Source organism: Macaca nemestrina, chromosome 1 (genome assembly GCF_043159975.1).
Source record: "Macaca nemestrina isolate mMacNem1 chromosome 1, mMacNem.hap1, whole genome shotgun sequence".
NCBI lineage: Eukaryota > Metazoa > Chordata > Mammalia > Primates > Cercopithecidae > Macaca > Macaca nemestrina.
The window spans coordinates 174,644,969-174,666,420 of record NC_092125.1 but is presented as its reverse complement, the minus strand read 5'-3'; the positions used below and the strand labels follow the sequence as shown (position 1 = coordinate 174,666,420).

Sequence of the window (21,452 nt, the reverse complement as noted above, 5' to 3'; positions counted from 1 at the left end):
GTGACTGAGTAGCAGAGTTAGGTGCCAAAGTCAGATTTTCTGAAACCATGAAACCAACAATCCCCAAGGCTAAGTGACAGGAGATACATCATGTATATTTTCTGCTGCTCTAAAGTAGAGTAAGTGTTGAATAGGCTGGGAAACAATTGGCCCATGGAAGATGCAGGTAACTCAATCTGACTACATTGTAGAGGGTTGGTTGTAACAACTCTCTTTCTTAGAAACTGCCAAGGATTCCCAGTAACCCATGAACCATTTTAATTCCCAAGAGACAGTATAATACTGTAGACTGCAACTTGACTTACTGTGATGCTAAATTATTATTCCATTTTCATTATTTTATAATTATTATTAAAAATAGAGGTAAATCATCTACTCCTCTCAAAAGGTAGTTAGGAGAATCAGCATCCAAAGCAAATAGTGCAAATGAAAGGGTTTGTGGTCTTCCACACTCAGTTAGACGAGCTCCTGATGGGGTCTTAGGGTCATGTTCATTATCTCCGAGTACATTTCAAGCGCTTCAGGTTGCCTTTAGAGGTCACTCCTGTGACTGGCTCAGCTTCTGCCAACTTGGAGACCAATTTAAAATTCCAAGACATCAACAAAACAAACCCAGGATCTTAGAAAAAAGGAGTATCAACTAGCGCTAAAGTAGTACCTGCTAAGTGCAATTTAGTGACATTTATCACTAAGTAGCACCATTTGACCCCCCACCCCAACAGCCTCTTGAAGGAGCCCCATTAACTCAGAGGAGAAAACTAAGACTTAAAGCATTAAATTATGTGGTCCCATGCTAGCAGTGAGCCCACACTGTCTAAGCCAGAGCTTGCACCCCTTTTACGGCACTACATGGCCAAATAGGCCCTTTCTGGTCCCAGAGATGAAGACTAACCAATGTGCAAAAATAAGTTGCCTTGGAATCCACCCTGCTTGCAGGTCCTCATTACCCTAAATCAATGATCTGCACAATTTCATTGGGATGGTATGTATGCTTGATTTATATTCGCACAGATCAAGCCATAAATTTGTGCCTACAGACCCATCAAAGTCTTTTCTCACATTGAAGATATTTATAGAAACAGGAAACATGGCCTTTGTATGAACATACTGGTCCTCTCTATGTCAACATCATCATAAATAGACATATCCAGGATCTCTGCCTGGACTGTTTTCCATAGATACTCAGCAAATCCATGAGCTACATCATTATTACCAAGAAGGAGCAAAGAGACCCTCCCTTGTTCCTAGAACTTATCCTGACAAGACGCCCTCTTGACTGAAGACCAGAAAAAATGCCATGGCCCACATTCCACTCCCTCTTTGTTGTTAGCAGCAGCGCCTGGTCCTTTAAGAGGTCCCCCCATTCTTGCAGCTTTGAACTTCAGGCTCCTAACCTGGGAATCCAGAATTGTAGAGCTGTTCTTTGCTTCTTGTAAAATGGATCTACTCTGTGGACTCAAAACACCTTCAGTCTTACTGTTTTTCCCAGTTTGAAAAGCTGTCCCACCCTTTATCACAGTGGACTCTGGCAAGACTCTATAAGGGGGGGCTGTTGTTAGTATCCCATTTTGCAGATGAAAATAATGAGGCACAGAGAGAGAGAGAAGGGTCTATTACTTGACTTTGAATTTCTCACACAGCTGGCATTAAACTCCTCTTCTCAAGAAACTTACTAGTAGTTGTAGATTATTATCACCAAAGCTGTCAATATCTGTATCTGCAAGAACCTGCCAGAAAATAGCCAGTATACCTGTAAAGGGTTCAAGCTAAATAGAATTTATAAAGGCACTATTACAGAGGTATAGGCAGAGTTAGGGACTGGCACCCAGGAACTCACAATAGCAGGGAGTCATTCGCACCTGCTGTGGGCTGAATCATGTTCCTCCCAGACTCACAAGTTGAAGCCCTAACTCCCAGTACCTGATAATGTGACTGTATTTGGAGATGAGGTCTCCATAAGATAATTAAATTAAAATGAGGTCATTAATGTGGGCGCTAATCCAACATGACTGGTGTCCTTATAAGAAGAAGAAATGTGGACACAGATATGTAAAGAGGAAAGACTATGTGAGGATACAGAGAGAAGATAGAGGCCTCAGAAGAAACCAATCCTGTCAACATCTTGATCTCAGATTTCTAGCCTCCAGGGCTGTGAGAAAATAAATTTCTGTTGTTTATGCACCCAGCCTGTGATATTTTGTTATGGCAGCCCTAGTAAATGAACACATTCCTCTCTAAGCTTGAAAGTCAGAGAGAGGAATGAATGGCTCACCCCTCACCTCCCAGTCTCTGATCTCCTGCTAAGGCTTCCCACGGGCTGAACCCAGCTGAAAAGTAGATAAGGGTACAATTAGGATAGGATCACAGCAAGAGTTCTGGATAAGGGCTAAGCAGATTCATTCATTCATTCAACAAATATTCATCAAATACCTAGGAGCTATTCTGGATGCTGTGAATATAAAGATAAATAAAATAGAGTCCCTTGTCTTCAATGGTCACAGTGTTACATAGAAGGAAGACTCTGCTGTGTGTTCTACTATGTAAGTGCCCCACTGTGCAATGTAGATTTCATGCCGATAGTTGCTGTTTGAGCATGATGCTATGACTGCAAAGAGGAGGGGTTACTCACTCAGTCAGGGTAGCAGGAAGACGACCACAGAGGAGGTACACTCCAGCTGCCCCTTGAAGGATGTGTGAGATTTTACAGAGAGATGGAGGGGAAAGTCATGCTGGGTGGAAGGACATGCAAAGACCCAGGGATGTGCAAAGCAAGGAATCCCTTTGGAAAGAGAGGCTGAGAGATAGATGTAAACCCTATGTAGTTAAAATCACTTCCTAACTTTGCCACTTTGCAAAGCTATGCTGTCTGTGTTTGGGGCACTAATTTATACCTGTTGGTCACATGGTTCAGTGGCAAGAACAGGGTTCTAGAATCTTGGGCTCAAGGTTCAGTGCCAGCATCTGTTCACCACGTGTGGCTTAGGCAAGTCACTCAAACTTTCTGAGCCTTTGGTTTCTCTCTGGTCAATTGATCAGCTAACATTATTGTGTGTCTTCTCTGTTCCAAGCCTCAAAGCTGTGGGGATGCTTGGAGCTGCCCTTGGGAGCCTATAGTGGAGAAGGAGGCAGACTCTACACTGAGCCCCTCTGCGCATATGGAATGGCTTCTAGGGCTGGGCTCAAAGTGCTCTGGGAACGCACAGGTTAACGCACTTCCTCCACACTTCCCAGGGATGTGGAGGAAGTTTGGAGAAATAACAAAAGAGGAAATGCTTTTAAGCTGCTTCTATTATTGGGTGGTAGACATGGCTGCTGACATTTAGGTGAGAGTTGTTTCATTTAGGCATTCTCATTGCACTCCGTCATCATCCCTGCCTTTGCACCTTAGCTCATACTATGTCCACTATATACCTCTCTGACTGTGTAAATCCTATCCATCCTTCATGGTCAAGGTCCAGACCCATCTTCTCCAGGAATCTTGCCCAGAGCATCTCAGGTCACAGAGATAGCACCCTCCTCTTAACTCTGCTACATTTGCGGGCTCATTAGGCATTTATGCGTTAGTAAAAGACAGTTTTGTGCCATTCCAAAAGTGATCTAAAAACTATCTAGATCAGAGAATGCTGCAGCTGAATGGGCCTTAAAAGGCCATCATCAAGCCTCTAGTCTTATTCCAAGCTAGTACACCTGGCAACTAGAGTGAGCATCCTACAATACAGGTTGGAGCATATGTCTCTCCTGCTTTCAACAAGGTGACTCTACAATTGATTGCCCAAATGGGGATACTTTCGAGGGTGAAAGGCAATGCTGTTATTATAATGCTTGGACAACAGGCCTAAACTAGGATGACACCAAGGCCTAAACTAGGATAACACTAAAATTTGGGTACATAGTCCCTGTGTGACCTGCTGACCTCTCCTGTGCTCCAGCCCACCTGCAGTTTCCCAGCATCTAATGGACAACTAGTAGTTAACCAAATGTTCCTTGCTTGCTCTGGCCACTGTGCCTGGGACATGCTGTTCCCTCTGCCTGAAATGCCATCCTCCTCACTCCATCCATTTCATCCTTAAGTCTCAGGCTAAGGGTTGCCTCCTGTGTGAAGCCTTCTGACCCCTGGGCAGAGGCATCTGCTTCCAGCATATTTGGTTGGGTCTCCTAGCACGTGGCATAGTTACCTATGAGCCATTCACCACTGGACTCGGAGCCCTCAGAAGCTGTGTCTCATTATGGTTTGTCTCCCTCATCGCTTGTCCAGGGTCTACATCTGGCCCACTGTAAACACTAAGTATTTTTTTCATTATTAATAATAATGACAAATGAAATATGAGATTACGACACATGAGATAGTGCACCTTTGCATTTCTTGTTCTGGATTGTCACTTCTCTCTTTTCCTATTGAACTTCGGGTATGTAGGTCAGACATCCAGTGAGGGCAGACTTCTCAAGCATATCACATCGTGAAGACGAAGGCTTATTCCAGGGAAGCTGCTATGGCTCCAGCATTTCCTGCAGCTTCAGAACCCAAGGCATGTGTCTCCTAGAGGGGCAAATCTTCACCTTGTAAGTCTACATACATTACGTAAAACTAGTCAAAGCCCTTTCAGAGCCAGGCGAAGAGGACAAGTGAGTGATGGAAACAGGGACTGGCTCATAATAGGTTCTCTAGTCCATGTTTGTTAAATAAACCAGAGCAAGAAGACACGGAGGGAAGGAAAGAAGGAAGGAAAAGCAAGATGAATTTTCTTATTTGGCTCTTAGACTAAACTTAAATGTCACTTTACAAAAGGGAGTTGGCAGAGTGGTAGACAGAATCATAAGAGAAGGAAAAGAAACCAGCTTTTATTGGGTGTTTATAACGTGTTTAATGGACCAGGCATTTTGTTTATGCGATCTTACTTTAATTTAAATGGGATACCACCCCACCAGAGCAGATATTATCATCTGAGTTCTACAGATGAGAAAATCTGAGCACAGAGAAGTTTGTTTCCCAAGGCCTTATAGGTTTAAACTGCGGGTCTAATGAAATTATATCAAAACCAGACTTCAACCCTTACACCCGAGTCTGTGTGACTTCACCTCCCCTGATTCCTCCACATGAGTGAGATGTCTGGAGTCTCCCAAAGGGACTTCTTAAAAGAGTCACACCCATTTGGATCCATGTATTCTGAGTGATTTTGTTTTTAGAAATCAGTCTCATTGCTTCACACTCACAGTTTATAGGTACCATGAGGACAAGGGCTGTGTCTGATTGATCCTAGTGTCCCAAGACACTATCACAGTGCCTTTCCCCACTGGGAATGCTCAGGCCATATTTACTGGGGGCCTTAAGTCAGATTCTCTGGCTTTATGTAGTTGATCCACCCCAGCATGCTCACTTCTCTGAGTCTTTTGATTTCTTCCTCCCTTCTTGCCCCTGGTTTGTCTACTTCAGTTAGTGTGGGCCCCTAGCATGACCTCCTGAAAGATCCTCACACCCAATCTAGTGGCATATTGAGACTGTCTCTCAGAGTACCATGTGTTAAATCCTGTGTAACACTACTGAGGGATCCCATAGCAATACATTCTCCATTATGCAACTGTCTGTCTACACCATCACCACCCCCCACCCCCACCCCCACCCCCACGTCACCCATCTTGCATCCTCAGGATCCAATTCCAGACACACACTCCTGGCTCCTGCCGGTGCAGGTAGGCTAGGCCTTATAGCTCCTTCAGGGTCTAGTCGCTTTCCTGGAAGCCCAGCAAGTCCCTGGCAGAATTACATTGTGACTCGATCCTCATTTTTGGTCTGCTGGCCTGGAAGGGGAGCAGAAGTGTTCTACCTTGCCAGGCAGAGTCCTCTCTGTCATCTTCAAGCAAGGAGGAAGAGTTGGCCCATAATTGGGAAGACTGAGCCACTTCTGCAGCCCAGGAGGTACAAGCAGAGCTGGAATTCAACATTCTCAGGTTCTCAAGCGCTTCAACCCAGATATCCTTAGCCCACATCTAAGGGTCCTGCTCCTCCTGACCAGGGCCCTGGCCTTCGTCTGTCAGGATGGTAAATCAGACTTGCACTGAAACTCTGCTACCCTTGTAATTAAGTCATGTGCCTGATTCTCAGTTTTTTCCTGCCCTCCAGCTGCAGGAGATAAGAATATGCTGTCCAGGAGGCCCTCTGACTTTCACTCTTTGTCTTAAATTAGTGAATAATCACTCCAAGCCTTCACGACTTTCTCCAATACACTGATAGCACTCAGCAGCAGCATCTAATTCCACAGTCTTAATAAATGTGCTTTCCTTCTTAGCTCTTGAATATCTGATACATTACAGCTGTGGGTGCCTTACGTTTTACTATAACCCCGTCTCAGCTCCTTGAAAGTGAAAATTCTCCCATTTGTCAGGCTACAGCATGCCAGGTTCTATCAGTACTCTCCCTGCTCCAGAGATAGGATTTTAATTGCCAGCCAGACGGTAGGTGATTCAGCTCCAAAATCCCAATGTAGAGCAACTCTTGGTACCAACCATCTTAGGTTGAGGTTCAGTGCCTTGGGAAACAGACTGTAAGGCAGATATTTGCATGCAGGAAGTTTACTGTTGAGTGCTTCCGGAAACACCAGCCATGAGGCAGTAAGTAAAGTAGGATTAGATGGAGGGAGAAGTTGAACTAGGATGCAGCAGTCAGAGGCTCTGCAGTTTGGATGGCGCTTCTGAATTGTCACAAATTGAGGCGAGGGGACCAGGTTCTTGTACCTTTGACATCAATCCACTGATGGATATGGACTGCCCATAGAAACCAGGCAAAGCTTTGCTTGGGGGAGTACCCTTCAACCAAGGGTAAATCTTGAACAGGAAGAACTGTGAGCTGTCAGTTACCAATACTACTGGCAATTAGGGGAATGATCTTAGTTGGGCATCTGGGCAGTACTCCACAGCATTCACTACATTGGATGAATAGATGGATGAATGAATGAATAATGAATGAATGAATGAATGTTCTGCTTGTCTTCCTAACTACCTTGGAAATCCTTGAGTAAAGGACTTGGATATTCTGTGGTTTTTTAGACCCAGCAGTGCTGGTTGCCCAGTTATTTAAATTATTGCTTTAGCCTTAGAAAGAACCTTTGAAAATGCTGCTCTAATTCAATTTACTTATTTTCCAGGTTTAAAAAATCAAGGTCTAAAATGATTAAATAATTTGCCTAAAGTTCCACAGTAAGTTTGTGATTCAGCCTAGACTTCATAAGTATTTTATCAGTCTCTGAAACAGAGGTTTAAGCACATGAGGATTTCCTCTATTGTACAAAAGAAGTCTGAAGTCCCAGAGTTGGTTGAAGGCTCTATGCTTATCAGGGACACCTCTAGCATATGGCTTCCATCCTCAAAGTCTCTGCAAGGTCCAACATGGCTTCAGGGATCCATGCATCACATCTGGTTTTAGCTTAGCAGCAGGAGAAATCAGGAGGAAACAAAAGGACACTTACACTATTCTTTTTGAGGAGCCTTCCCTGAAGCCCCACTAGCCCCTTCTGACTATACCACCCTTCAGCAGAACTTTGTCATGTGACTTCTCCAACTATAAGGAGAGCTAGGAAAGGTAGCTTTATTCCAGATGGCAATTTGCCCAGTAAAGAATAGGAGTTCCATATTGCAACACAAAGGGGAAAGCAAGTATTTATAGGTAATTTATAATCTCTAGCATATTGGTCATGGGACTGTAACAAAAAAGCATACATTTTGGAATTATACCTGGCTCAGTCTCCTCCTACATGTAGGACTAGTTTAAACTTATTTAACCTCTAGACTGTTAGTTTCTACATGTATGAAATAGACAACCATCCTCATCCTCACAGATGTATTGTGCCCTAATGTGTAGAAAGCACCTAGCACAATGTCAAGTATTTGGACTGGTGGAATGTCTACCCCTCCTACTCCCACATTATTGAATAACTTGGTTACAACTTGATGGCATTACACCCCATTGTCCTGTTCAAATAAACCCGAAGAACAGTTACTATCTTGTTCTTGGAACATAGTGTGGTTGAGACATGTGTCCAAGCCTTCCACCCATTTGCTGGATATAGTTTATGGGGGAAGAACAGAAAAGTCTGTTTCGATCCCTCCACTGGCTTTTCCTTGCATTCAGGTGGAGGCAGACAGACATAAAACAAGAACCATTCCCAGAGAATTTTTGAAATAAAAGCCTTTCTTCTCGATTTCATCCCATTCCGGAGACCAGATCTGAGTTCACTTGCTGGGCAGATCCTCCCCGTGCAATACAGCCACTGCCTCCTCTATGGAGACCTCCCTGCTCCTATAAGCTCCTCAGAGAGTTTATAGTTATGTTACTGAGTTAGACCTTGTGCAAGAAGCTGGGGATATAGACATGTGGAAGTAAAGTCACCTGCTTTTGAACAACCCCAGTCTAGTGAGAGAGACCAATATGTGAAGAGATAATATCACTTACTTTAATTGGATGCCCTATAAAAGGACCTAAGGGGTACAGAGAAGCTCCTAACCCAACTTGGAGCAGGAAGTCCATTGAGGACTTCTCAGAGGTGGTTATGTTTAAGCTCCACCTTAAAGGATGAAGAAGAGGGCAAAGCAGGGAGAGGGTATCCAAGGAGAAAGAACAGCAAGGACAAAAGCTTGGTGGAATGACACAGGAGTGTGTTAGAAACTGCAAATAGTTTAGTAATGGTTAGATTATAAACAAGGACAGAGGGAGACTTCATTATTGGAAGGTTCATTGGGTCTGACATTTGAAGTTCCAATGATTTGCCCCAAGCCACCTCTCTTCCTGAACTCTGGAAAGCAGTGACCTCCTCATCAGTGTCAGTATTCAGGCAGTGGCAAATGGCGGGGGATACAGCATAGTAAAGCTGGTGTAATCATTCTGTAATTGATCATTGCTAGAGTCACTTTCAGTTTTAGGATTCTGTGATTCAGGATGCTGCCAGAGCACGTTTTTTATAGATTGTCATCTGAAAACATCTGGCCTTGAGTTTCTTTGTGTTCTCTTGGCAGTTCCTAATTTTCTTTAAATAGAAAATATACAAGAAAATAAATGAGCAATTTTGAATGCCTACATTGTAATAAATGCTACTTTCACATGCCATCTCCTGTAAGCCTCACAGGTAATTGTGATAAAAAGGATTAGCCTACATCTTAACAGATAATGAAACTGGCCCAGAGAGGTTAAGTGACACACCTAAGGTTACACAGCTGGTGAGTAACAGCACGGGGAGTTAAACCTAAGATCACTTGACTCAAAATCTCTGCAAACTTAAGATGCACCATCTTAAATGTCCATCCAGTAAGATGGAACTTCATTTTACTCCTCTCCTTCCCTCCTTTCCTCAGTTTTAAATCATTGTTCTTTGGGAAATTTTTCCTGCAGTCTCACCTTGAAATTGAGACAGTAACTGAGAATTCCAAGAGACAGCCTGAACATGCTGAGGTTTGGTTTTTCCTAGGAGACTGGGGATTTATTTCATAATTCACTCTTTCATTAGCAAATTCTTGCCACAGATGGTTTTTAATGTCTTAGTATCATAGAAGGTTGGACTTCAGTCTACTGTAAACCAACCCTCATTTTTGTACATGTGAGGACATCAAGGCTCAAAGTGGGGCAGAGGGTTACACATGGTCACTAAGAGAGTGAGCAGAATTTAATGTAATTTCATGAGAATGTTGTGTTTGCATTTATTGTCTCCCTTTCTCTAGTGGATTTTTGGCTCCAGGAAAAGATGCAATAAGTGAGGCATGAGCCTAGACATGCAGACTTTTGGCAGGAGTTGTTGTGCTAGTTCAGAAACTGGTGTAAAAACTTTAAAGGGGGTAGGAGAAGATCATCAGGTTTCTACTGACTTGGGATCATCAGAAAGTCAACTGTTCTCAGCATGCAGCACTGTACTGAAGGAATGTGTAGGACCATGTGGGTACTACAGAGAATTCTATGTCTCCAGGAGGAAAAGAAGCTTACAGACCATTAAGTACAATTTTCTTATTTTGCAAATGAGCAAAGTGAGGCTCAGAGAGGTGAAATGACTTTCACATGGTCATAAAGCTAGGGAGAGGCAGACCCAGGATTCAAATCCAGTCCTTATGAGCCAGAAAGGCTCTGCATCAGTCACTAGAGCACCAAACACTTGGGTTCAGTCTCTGGTTCTGCTGCTTTCAAGCTATGTGTCTTTAGTAAGTTGCTTAACATCTCTGAGCATCAGCCTCCTTGTCTATAAAATGAGGTCAGTGGTCTATACTCAGAGTGTTGCTGTGAGAATTAAATATGACTATCACACAGGTGGAGGTGTCTGGTACATAGCAACTATTCATTCTGTGCCAGAGCCTCCCACCCCACCTTGAAGCCTTGGAAATATTTCTTTGAGGCAAGGGAGAGAGGGAGTTATCACTGGTTATTTTCAATATAATGGTGTCAGTTAGGAAGTCAGTGTGTGAAAATGCCTGATCTTCTGAAGAAAAAAGGAGAAACACAATGTTTCTGGAGCACAGGTGTGAGCAGGAGTCCATGGGGCTGGGGAACCACCAATGGGCAGAGCCTGGTGGAGCGTTTTGTTGTTGTTTGCCATGTGAAGTAGCTTACACTTCGTCCTCTATGTGAAGGAAAACCACAAAATATCTTAACCCAGAAGAATACCTGGATTTGCATGTTTTAAAGTGCCCCATAAAGACTGTGTGTCTAGGTGAGAGCAGATATCAGGGAGCTATTAAGAAACTATTGGAATTGTCCAGGAGAGAGGCAGTAGGGCCTGAACTGGGGCAGAAGAAGTTAATGTGGTCTAGATGGCAGAGACAGGGTTTGGAAATCTAGATCAATAGGGTTTGGAAACTTAATGTAGAGGGTAAGAAAGAAGAAAGTATTTACAACGATTCCGTCTTCAGGCACTAAAACATAAAAGCTTCTATAGACCAAAGCTACGATAAACAAAGTGAGAAGGACAAGAGACAGATGGGGAAAAGTATTTGCTACATATATGAAAGACAATAGACTATATATAAGTATTAACTAAGAATATCAATAAGAAAAAGATTTTTAAAAGTCTAACAGAAGAAAACTGATATAAACAAATAAGTCCAGAAGAAGAAATATAAAGGGGCAGTAAACTTTGGAAAAGAAGCCCAATATCACTAGTAATCAGAAAAATAAAACACTGAGCTATCACTTCATATATATCATATTGGCACATACTTAAAAATCTAATAATATCAAAAGTTGATGAGCATATGAAACAGTAAGAAGACTCAGACATTGCTGGTATAAGTCTAAATTGTTACATCATCACTTTGGAGAACATTTGGGCATTATTCAGCAAATTTGATGATAGGTATACTCTGTATCTCAGCAATTTCACATTTAAGTATATATTCTGGTTAAGCTCTGCACATATTCACAGAGAATATGCGGACAAAACCCAAGTGCTTATCAATGGAGAAATGCATCGTAGTATATTCATCTCATGTAATACTTACAACAGTTAAAAATAAGGCCGGGCGCGGTGGCTCAAGCCTGTAATCCCAGCACTTTGGGAGGCCGAGACGGGTGGATCACGAGGTCAGGAGATCGAGACCATCCTGGCTAACACGGTGAAACCCCGTCTCTACTAAAAAATACAAAAACCTAGCCGGGCGAGGTGGCGGGCGCCTGTAGTCCCAGCTACTCGGGAGGCTGAGGCAGGAGAATGGCGCAAACCCGGGAGGTGGAGCTTGCAGTGAGCTGAGATCCAGCCACTGCACTCCAGCCTGGGCGACAGAGCCAGACTCCGTCTCAAAAAAAAAAAAAAAAAAATAAGTGAGCTGGGACGTTCTGGTTTTAGTTAAAATGGAATGAGCACACTCTAATCTGTCTCTCTTACTTTTGACTACTAAAGAGCCTGGAGAGAATATGTAAGGAACTATCTGAGGACTCTGACAAGTAAACAATAACAGGTGGGTTGGGAAGGGAAATAAAAACTAAAAGCACAACTGATACAGGGGTGTTATTAGTCAGCATTCTCAAGAGAAAACCAATAAGATGTATATATACATGTATTGTTTTCTCTATGTGTGTATATATATACACACACATAAAGATATATGTACATATATACACACACACAGAGATATATCTATCTATAGATATGTATCTATATATATAGATATCTATATATATATATATCAAGAGAGATTTATTGTAAGAAATTGGATCATATGATTATAGAGGCTGAAAGGTCTCAAGATCTTCAGTCAGCGAGCTGGAGGCCTAGGACAGCTGGTAGTGTAGTTCCATTCTGAATCTGAAGGTCTGAGAACCAGGAGAGCCACTGGTATAGAACCAGTCTACAAGCTGGCAGCCTCAAGACCTAGGAAGAGCTGATGCTTCAAGTCTGAAGGAAGGAAAGAAAAAAATGTCCCAGCTCAAAGTCAGTCAGGCAGGAAGCGCTCCCTCTTACTCATGGGAAGGTCAGTCTTTTTGTTCTATTCAGGACTTCAACTGATGTTTGGATGATACCCATACACGCTGGGGAGGGCCATCTGCGTACTCAGTCTATCGATCTAAATATTAATCTCATTCACAAAAAACCTTGTAGACACACCCAAAATAATGTTTGATCAAATGTTTGGGTACCCCAATGCCCAGTTAAATTGACACATAAAGTCAACCATCACTGGAGGGTTAAGTCTCCTGAGGTTTTCTCCCCCTGCTGTATCTCCTAGCTTAAACCCTAAGGCAGCCTGGATCTCTGAACTGCGCAGTAAACATGGACAGTAAAAACATCAAGACGAACTATCTCTTTCTGGCTGGAAGACTGAAAGGGTGGGCCCTTCAGGACAAAGACTGTAGGGGTAGTTCCATTTCATTTTATTCTTTTTATTCTCCTAGCTTGGTGCTAAAGCCAGCCTTAGTCATGAACTATACTCCTGCAGTGGTGGTGGCAACAGTGGTTTCTTATGCAATAAAAAGTGTAAGAGAAAATTCTTCCCTCTGACCAAAAGAACTGGGAAAAGAGACTCCTGTGGTCTAAAGACTATGAAGGGTTCTCCATCATTTTGTTCCTCCTTTTTCTAACTGCTGCATTCTCAAAGTGGACACAGTTGTGAAAAATGTCTGACAGCACAGGAGGCTCAAACCCAGGCTTTCTATCCAGCACACCAGGACAATGCAAACCTGCATATGGAAGAGTGGGGAAATCATAGTGAAGAGGGAGCTGGAAAAAATGATCTATTAAATCTGGGTATGAAATCCTGTGCTCACTCCCAGGATTCATGTACAAGGAACTGACCCAAAACAGTATAATGAAGGCTTTGAGACTGAACTACAATGTGGACCATTTCCTAGGTCCCAGACCAGCCCCTGGATAGCGTCCACATGGGGCATACCCTAATAGCACTGCAAAGGCTTTGAAAATGAAGCTAGCATTAGAATCTCAGTCCACAAAAGGTAAGTTGGGAGTTGTGGTATGAGCCTAACTCTTTTAATTGCTTTTAAAAAAAACTCAACATTCTTCAGAGAATCTTTTTTTTTTTTTTTTTTTTTTTTTTTTTTTTTTTTTTTTTGAGACAGAGTCTCACTGCAACACCCACACTGGAGTGCAATGGAATGATCACAGCTCACTCCAGCCTCAACTTTCCTAGGCTCAGGTGCTTCTCCCATCTTAGCCTCCCAAATAGCTGGGACAAAAGGTACACACCACTATGCCTGATAAAATTTTTGTATTTTTTGTAAAGACAGGGTTTTGCCATGTTTCCCAGGCTGGTCTCAAACTCCTGGGCTCAACTGACCCACCCATCTTGGCCTCCCAAAGTGCTGAGATTACAGGCAAGCCACCACACCCAGCCTCTTCAAAGAATCTTAACAGGACCCAGAGAATTATAACATAATTCAATGTCTAAGATATAATTCAAAATTAGTCAATACACAAATAACAAAAAATCAAGAAAATCTCATCAACTCTCAAAGAAAAAAGACAACCAACCAATCAACAGACACCAACACCAAATTGACCCAGATGCTGATGGTGGAATAAACAAAGACTTTAAGAAACTATTATACACACACACACACCACACACACACATGCACGCACACAATTATAATTAAGCTTCATGAATTGGGAGAGAACATTAGTGAATAGTGAAACAAATGAAAACATGGGCATTTTCAGCAAAGAAAATAGAAGCTATTTAAAAAATGAAAATTTTATAATGAAAAAATACAATGATAGAAATAAAATAATTCACTGAAGGAGATCGGTAACATAATGGAGATAGAGTCAGTGAACTTGAAGATGAGGAATTAGTCTGGCCATCTTTTCCTGTAAATATTTACTATATTACAGATAGTAAATATTTCAGAATTGAATGACCACAAACTATGTTGTAACTCCTCAGCTCTGCAATTATAGCATGAAAACAGCCGTAGATGGTATGTAAATTAATGGAAATAGCTGTTTCAACAAATCTTTATTTAATGTACAGGCAAGCTAGATTTGTCCTGTGAACCAAGGTTTTCTGACCACTGAGATAGATCAACGGAAGCTGTCTAATCTGAAAAACGCAGAAAAGTAACCGAAAGACAATAAACAGTCTCAGGGACAAGTGGACTAATATCAAAAGATGTAACATTCATGTCATTGGAGTGAAAAGACAGAATGATAGAAAAGAGAAGAAAGAGATTAGTATTAGAAAAATATTTGAAGAAATCATGGCTAAAACTTCTCAGATTCGGGGGAATTCATGTGGAGGTCAGAGTGGAAGCAGGCATGAGTGGTCCAGCAGAAGAAAACATGGCTGTCAAAGTGTTTGAGTCTGTAGGCAAGTTTGACCTGGCCTTAGCTGTTGCAGGAGGCGTGGTGAACTCTGCCTTATATAATGTGGATGCTGGGCACAGAGCTGTCATCTTTGACCGATTCCATGGAGTACAGGACATTGTGGTGGGGGAAGGGACTCACTTTCTCATCCTATGGGTACAGAAACCAATTATCTTTGACTACCATTCTCGACCATGTAATGTGCCAGTCATCACTGGTAGCAAAGATTTACAGAATGTCAACATCACACTGCGCATCCCCTTCCAGCCCATCACTAGCCAGTTTCCTCACATCTTCACCAGCACTGGAGAGGACTATGATGAGCATGTGCTGCTGTCCATCATGACCAAGATACTCAAGTTAGTGGTAGTTCGCTTTGATGCTGGAGAACTAATCACCCAGAGAGAGCTGGTCTCCAAGCAGATGAGCAACGACCTTATGGAGTGAACAGCCACCTTTGGGCTCATCCTAGATGACGTGTCCTTGACATATCTGACCTTCGGGAAGGAGTTCACAGAAGCGGTGGAAGCCAAACAGGCGGCTCAGCAGGAAGCAGACAGGGCCAGATTTATGGTGGAAAAGGCTGAGCAGCAGGAAAAGGCAGCCATCATCTCTGCTGAGGTGAGTCCAAGGCAACTGAGCTGATTGCCAATTCACTGGCCCCCAGATGGCCTGATTGAGCTGCGCAAGCTGTAAGCTGCGGAGGACATCGTATACCGGCTCTCACGCTCTCATAACATCACCTACCTGCTGGCAGGGCAGTCTGTGCTCCTCCAGCTGTCCCAGTGAGGGCCCACCTTGCCTGCACCTCCACAGGCTGACTGGGCCACAGCCCTGATGATATTTAACATTGTCTTCCTTCTGCCCCCACCCCAGAAATCACTGTGAAATTTCATGATTGGCTTAAAGTGATGGAAAATCACTTCAGATCTCAGATTTGATGAAGGCCATAGATTTACAGTTTTAAAAAGCTCAAGAAACCCCAAACAAGATAAATTCAAAGTAAAATACACCAAGACACATGATGAAACTGAATACAATGAAAAACATCTTGAAAGAAACCAGAAAACATTGGGGAACAATGACTGCATATTTCTCATCAGAAACCATGGAGACCAGAAAACAGTGGAACAACATTTTTAAAGGCCTATGAGAAAAGAGCTGCAAACCCAGAATTCTGTATCTAGTGAAAATGTCCTTCAGGAGCAAAGACAAAATATTTTCAGATAAAGGAAAACCAACAAAATGTGCTACTAGTAGACCTGCTCTAAAATAAATGCTAAAGGAAGTTCTTCAGGTGGAGAGGAAATGATAAAAGCAACAAAAATACTTGGACTTTAGGAATGAAGAAAGCGCAAGATAAAAAGAGAAAAGATGTAATTTACCAGTATCTGGAACAAAAAAAAGAGGCTATCACCACAGAACTCACAGATTTTAAAGGATAATTAACATACTATAAATGACTCATAAATTTGACAGCTTAGATAAAATGGTCCATTTTCTTAAAATACACAAACTACCAAAACTCACTCATGAAGAGATATATGACCTACATAGTCCTATATTTACTGAAGAAATTGAGTTTATAGTTAAAGACCTTCCAATGAAGGAAAGTTTGGGCCCAAGTAGTTTCACTGGTGAACTGCACCAAACATTAAAGGAAAAATAATGTTAATTGTACATAATCTTTCAAAAAATAGAGAAAAAGGAACATTCCCAACTCCTTTTATGTGACCAGCATTATCCTGATACTCAAACCAGACACAGCACAATAAAATAAAAGAAAATTAAACAAAATATTGACAAATCAAATCCGGTAGTATACGAAAAGGATAATAGCTCACAACCAAGTGGGATTAATACAAAGAATGCAAGGTGATTCATCATTGAAAAAAATCAAAGACTGTAATCCACCCTATTAACAGAATAAAGAAAAACTACATGATAATAGATGCAGAAAAAGCAATATCCACCTATGGCAGACTCAGCAAACTAGAAATAGTAGGGATCTTCCTTAACATGGTAAATGGCAGCTACAAAAATACAGAGTACATAATTCTACATGAATAAATCTCAAAGATAAAATGTTGACCAAGAAAGGAAATTGCTGGATATTTGTAGTATGATATAATTTATATAAAGTTTTGCTATATGCAAAATTATTACAATTGTTTATGGATAAAGCATAAATGTTTGCAAGGGAATAGCAAACATTAAAATCAGAATAGTGGCCACATCTGGGGAGTGACAGAAGGAAATAGGATTGGAGATTGACACACAAGGAGCTGCAGCTTTACAGTAATGTTTGAACTCTTCTTAAAAAATCTGAATCAAATACGACAAAATGATAAGATTTGAAGAGTGAAATGAAAGAGACATGACCATTCATTACATTGTCTGTATTTTCCTGCATAGTGAATATTTTCTAGTTTTTTATTTTTATTTATTTATTTTTATTTATTTATTTATTTATTTAATTTATTTTGAGCCTGTCACCCAGGCTGGAGTGCAGTGGCGCAATCTCGGCTCATTGCAACCCTCTGCCTCCTGGGTTCAAACGATTCTCCTGCCTCAGACTCCAGAGTAGCTGGGATTACAGGCATGCACCACCATGCCTGGCTAATTTTTGTATTTTTAGTAGAGACAAGGTTTTGCCATGTTGGCAGGCTGGTCTCGAACTCCTGCCCGCCTCAGCCCCCCAAAATTCTAGGATTACAGGCATGAGCCGCTGTGCCCAGCAAGTTTTTAAAATATATAAGTACTATATGTTTAAAATATATGAACACTCTGATAAAAGCATCCTCAGGATCTTATGGAAGCACAAAGCCTAGGGGCGGAGGGAAGAATGTCTTGGAGGGCTTCCCGCAGGTGATGCTAGTAATTCTTAAACACTTACCACATGCCAGGTAATGCTCTAACTTCCAGAAGTAGTAGCTTAGTTATTTTATATAACAACCCTATGAAGCTTGCACATTTGTCCTTAGCTAGAGATAAATTGAAACCCAGAGAGGTTAAATAACTTGCTCCAAGTCAGAAAGCTAGAAATGAGTTGGGATGAAAACCAGGCAGCCTAGTCCCAAATCTTGAGCTGGTCAACCACACGAACAATCCACTGCAATGCTTTAGTTTAGAGCAATTACTCCGCTTGCTGTGTGGACAACAGTGTAGACTCAGGCAAGGCTGAAGACAGGGCGATAGTGGGCTCTTTTTGCTTATTGATTTCCTTACTAAATTCTTTTTTTTTTTTTTTTTTTTTTTTTGAGACGGAGTCTTGACCTGTTGCCCAGGCTGGAGTGCAATGGTAGGATATTGGCTCACTGCAACCTCTGCCTCTTGGGTTCAAGCGATTCTCCTACCTCAGCCTCCCAAGTAGCTGGGATTACAGGCTGGCGCCACCATGTCCCACTAATCTTTGTATTTTTAGTAGAGGAGGGATTTCGCCATGTTGGTCGGGCTGGTCTCGAATGCCGGACCTCAGGTGATCTGCCCCCTTCAGCCTACCACAGTGCTGGGATTACAGACATGAGCTACCGCGCCCAGCCTCCCTACTGAAATCTTACATATTCTTAATGCAAACCTTTGTGTATTTTATATATTTAGCAACTACTTTCCCCATTCACGCCTCATCTTTTCTCTTTGTTTATGGTGGCTTTTGTATACAGAAGTTTTTACTTCCCTCTGGAAAATGGAACCTGATTCAGAGGTGAAAAAGAGGAAAATTCAGGAGAGCTTATAAAAGCGGCGGAAACGGTGAGGTTTGGTGAACCTTCTCACCTCCTTGTTTGCAAAGCAGCCTGGCTAAGCAGCAAGAACACTTAATTCTCTCTGCCCTGTGCATGACTACATTTGTCTTCTGTAGTTTTTGAAGGCAGACTCACGTTTGGCTTGGCATTTCCCACGACACCTACACAGCACCTGAGGGCCTGGAAGGCTGGTTTACTCCACACCTAGAAGCCAAGGACTGGCCATAGTTTGAGACATGATGCTCACTACTGCAGATCATGGGAAATGAGGAAAATACTGGCAATGGAGTGGGGTTCTTACAAAGCTCAGTTTATTCAGTTGAATAAACTTTCTTTTATCATGTGTATGTGTGTGTGTGTTTTCCCAAAGGGTATGTGGTTAAAATTTCTTTTTATGCAGGGACAGTGACATTAGATCATAAATTAATTGATTTCCAATGTTCTCATTTTGCCAAATAAAAAGTTGGCAACGCTCTGTCAATGCCTCGAAGTTATTTTTATATTTTTCTGCTCAGTTAAATTAAAAAGAAAGTATTTGAGAACACTGTCATAGACAAAAGAGCTTTTAAGTCTCAAAAACATGTGTTTTCAGTTGGGTCACATATATTAGTTCTATGACCAGAATGCAAGTTACTGAACTTTGGTGAATATTGGTTTCTTCACTAAAATGGGATAATTACACCCACCTTAGGGAGACTGTAAGGATCAAATAAGAGACTATCAGTAAGGGGCTCAGTTTCATGCATGGTTCACTTCTGGTTTATTTTGCTGCCCTCTCCCTTCCTGGCAGGCAGGGACTAGATTTTACTTGCATGCTCTGACAATCATCCAGTTTAGATCTGGATCATAGTAGGTGCTCGAAAAATAGTCTGTTCACCATAAGATACCATGTCACAGTCATTAGAATAGAATAACTACCATAAAAAAAAAGAACGACAACAGAAAATAACAAATGTTAATGAAGATGTAGAGAAATTGGAACTTTTGTGCCTTAATGGTGGAAATGCGACATTGTGCAATTACAGAACAAAACACTATGGCAGTTTATTAAAAAATATAGGATTACCATATGATTCAACAATACCACTTCTGGGTGTATACCCCAAAGAAATGAGAGTAGGGACTTGAAGAGATATTTGTACACCCACATTCATAGAAACATTATTTATAATGGAAAAAGGGTGGAAGCTACTCAAGTGTCCATTAACAGATGAACGGATAAACAAAATGTGGCCTATACATACAATGAAATATTATTCAGCCTTAAAAAGGAAGGAAATTCGGAGATATGTCACAGCATGGATGAACCTTGAGGACATCATATTAAGTAAAATAAGCCAGATACAAAGGGGGCAAATACTGTATAATTCCACTCCTATGAGGAACCTAGAGTAGTCAAGTTCATAGAAACAGGAAGTAGAATGGTGGTTGTGAGGAGCTGGGGAAAAGGAGAAACGGAGGGTTATTGTTTAATGAGTATGGAGTTTCAGGTTTGGAAGATGAAGAATGTTCTGGGGATGGATGGGGATGATGGTTGCACAACAGTGTGAATGAACTTAAAGCCACTGAATTGCACACCTAAACATGGTTAACATGGTAAGTTTTATGTTATATCTATTTTTCCACAATTAAAAGTGAAAATTTAAAATTTAACAAAAATGTTAATTGTCTGTTAAATAAAAGAGCTAATGAAAGAATGAGGAGAAGGATAGAGCCAAGAGGATGCCTAAGGCAAGAAACTTCCAAGCAAGGAAATAGTAAGTGTGTTTGCTCAGCCAAAACCAGCTAAGGAGTTTGCTCACCTGCCGTAGGTGAGAGAGGGGGATGGCGGAGGAAATGAGGGCTGAGGTGTTGCCAGGGGGCAGATCATGCAGGGCTGTACAGGATTTTGCCTTTTATCTTAACTGAATATGATGGAATGTGATGGGAGGAAACAGGTAAGAGAGTACATGAGTCAATGGAAGTACAGAAGGAGTACTAGAAGTCCAGAAGTGTGTCCAGATGCTGAGGGCCTGGAGCAGAGGTTCTGTGTCCTCCACTCCCCAAGCACACACCTGCTCTCAGGACTGAGTTGACCCCTGGAACATCCCAGAACCCTGGATTCTCTCATCAGACCCCTCCACCCCGGCATGTCCTGAGGATGATTTTGCCTGAACAGGGGAACATGTGTGTCTTCCCCAGTGATGGCTGGGTCTCTGGCACAAATGCAGATCATTACTCTTGGTTTCTAATGTGGGAGGAGGAAGTGTGAAGGGTGGAGGAGGTGTTTCTTTTATCACACAATTAGATTAGAAACTGGCTGGCCGCTCAGGGCAGGGTTCCACCCAAACTAGGCCTACAGAAGTGTTGTCCTGCTGAGTGGCCCCATCTCACTCTGGGGGAGGCTTAATGTTTTTGGACCTGACTTCTTTGTATTCAAATTCTTGAGAAAAGGCACATAGTGTGCTTCACATGAAAACTCAAACCAGATTCCAAAAACTCACTTTGAGTCCTCCTATCATTCATGTATTCATTCATTAACTCATTCACTCATCCAACATTTACTGAGCACCTACTATGTGCCAAACACTATGCCAGGCATTGGGCATACGCACATAGACTCTATCCTTGAGTTGCTCCCAGAATTAATGGTGGAATAAAATAAACGTTGAATTATACTACAGTGAGTTAAGTGCTATGACAAAATGGTAATAAAAAAATAAAACTAAGTTAGTCAATATCTATTCTTATTACATACTTACTATATGCTAGGCGTTGCTTTAATCGATTTGTATACACGGACTTATTTCTTCCCTAGGCAAACCCTATGTGATGGGCACTATTATCAGCCCACTTTACAGATGACGATAATTACATACCAACAGTATTAAGTGGCAAGTGCACAATGCAGCTAGGAACTAAGGCAAGCAGGAATAGCCCCGCTTGTA

General features: G+C 41.8%; 1 pseudogene; it reads left to right on the top strand.

The window, feature by feature from the left end:
• The first annotated feature begins 14,747 nt into the window (after positions 1 to 14,747).
• On the top strand, positions 14,748 to 15,571 carry LOC105495245 (prohibitin 1 pseudogene; annotated as a pseudogene).
• The last annotated feature ends 5,881 nt before the right edge of the window (positions 15,572 to 21,452 follow it).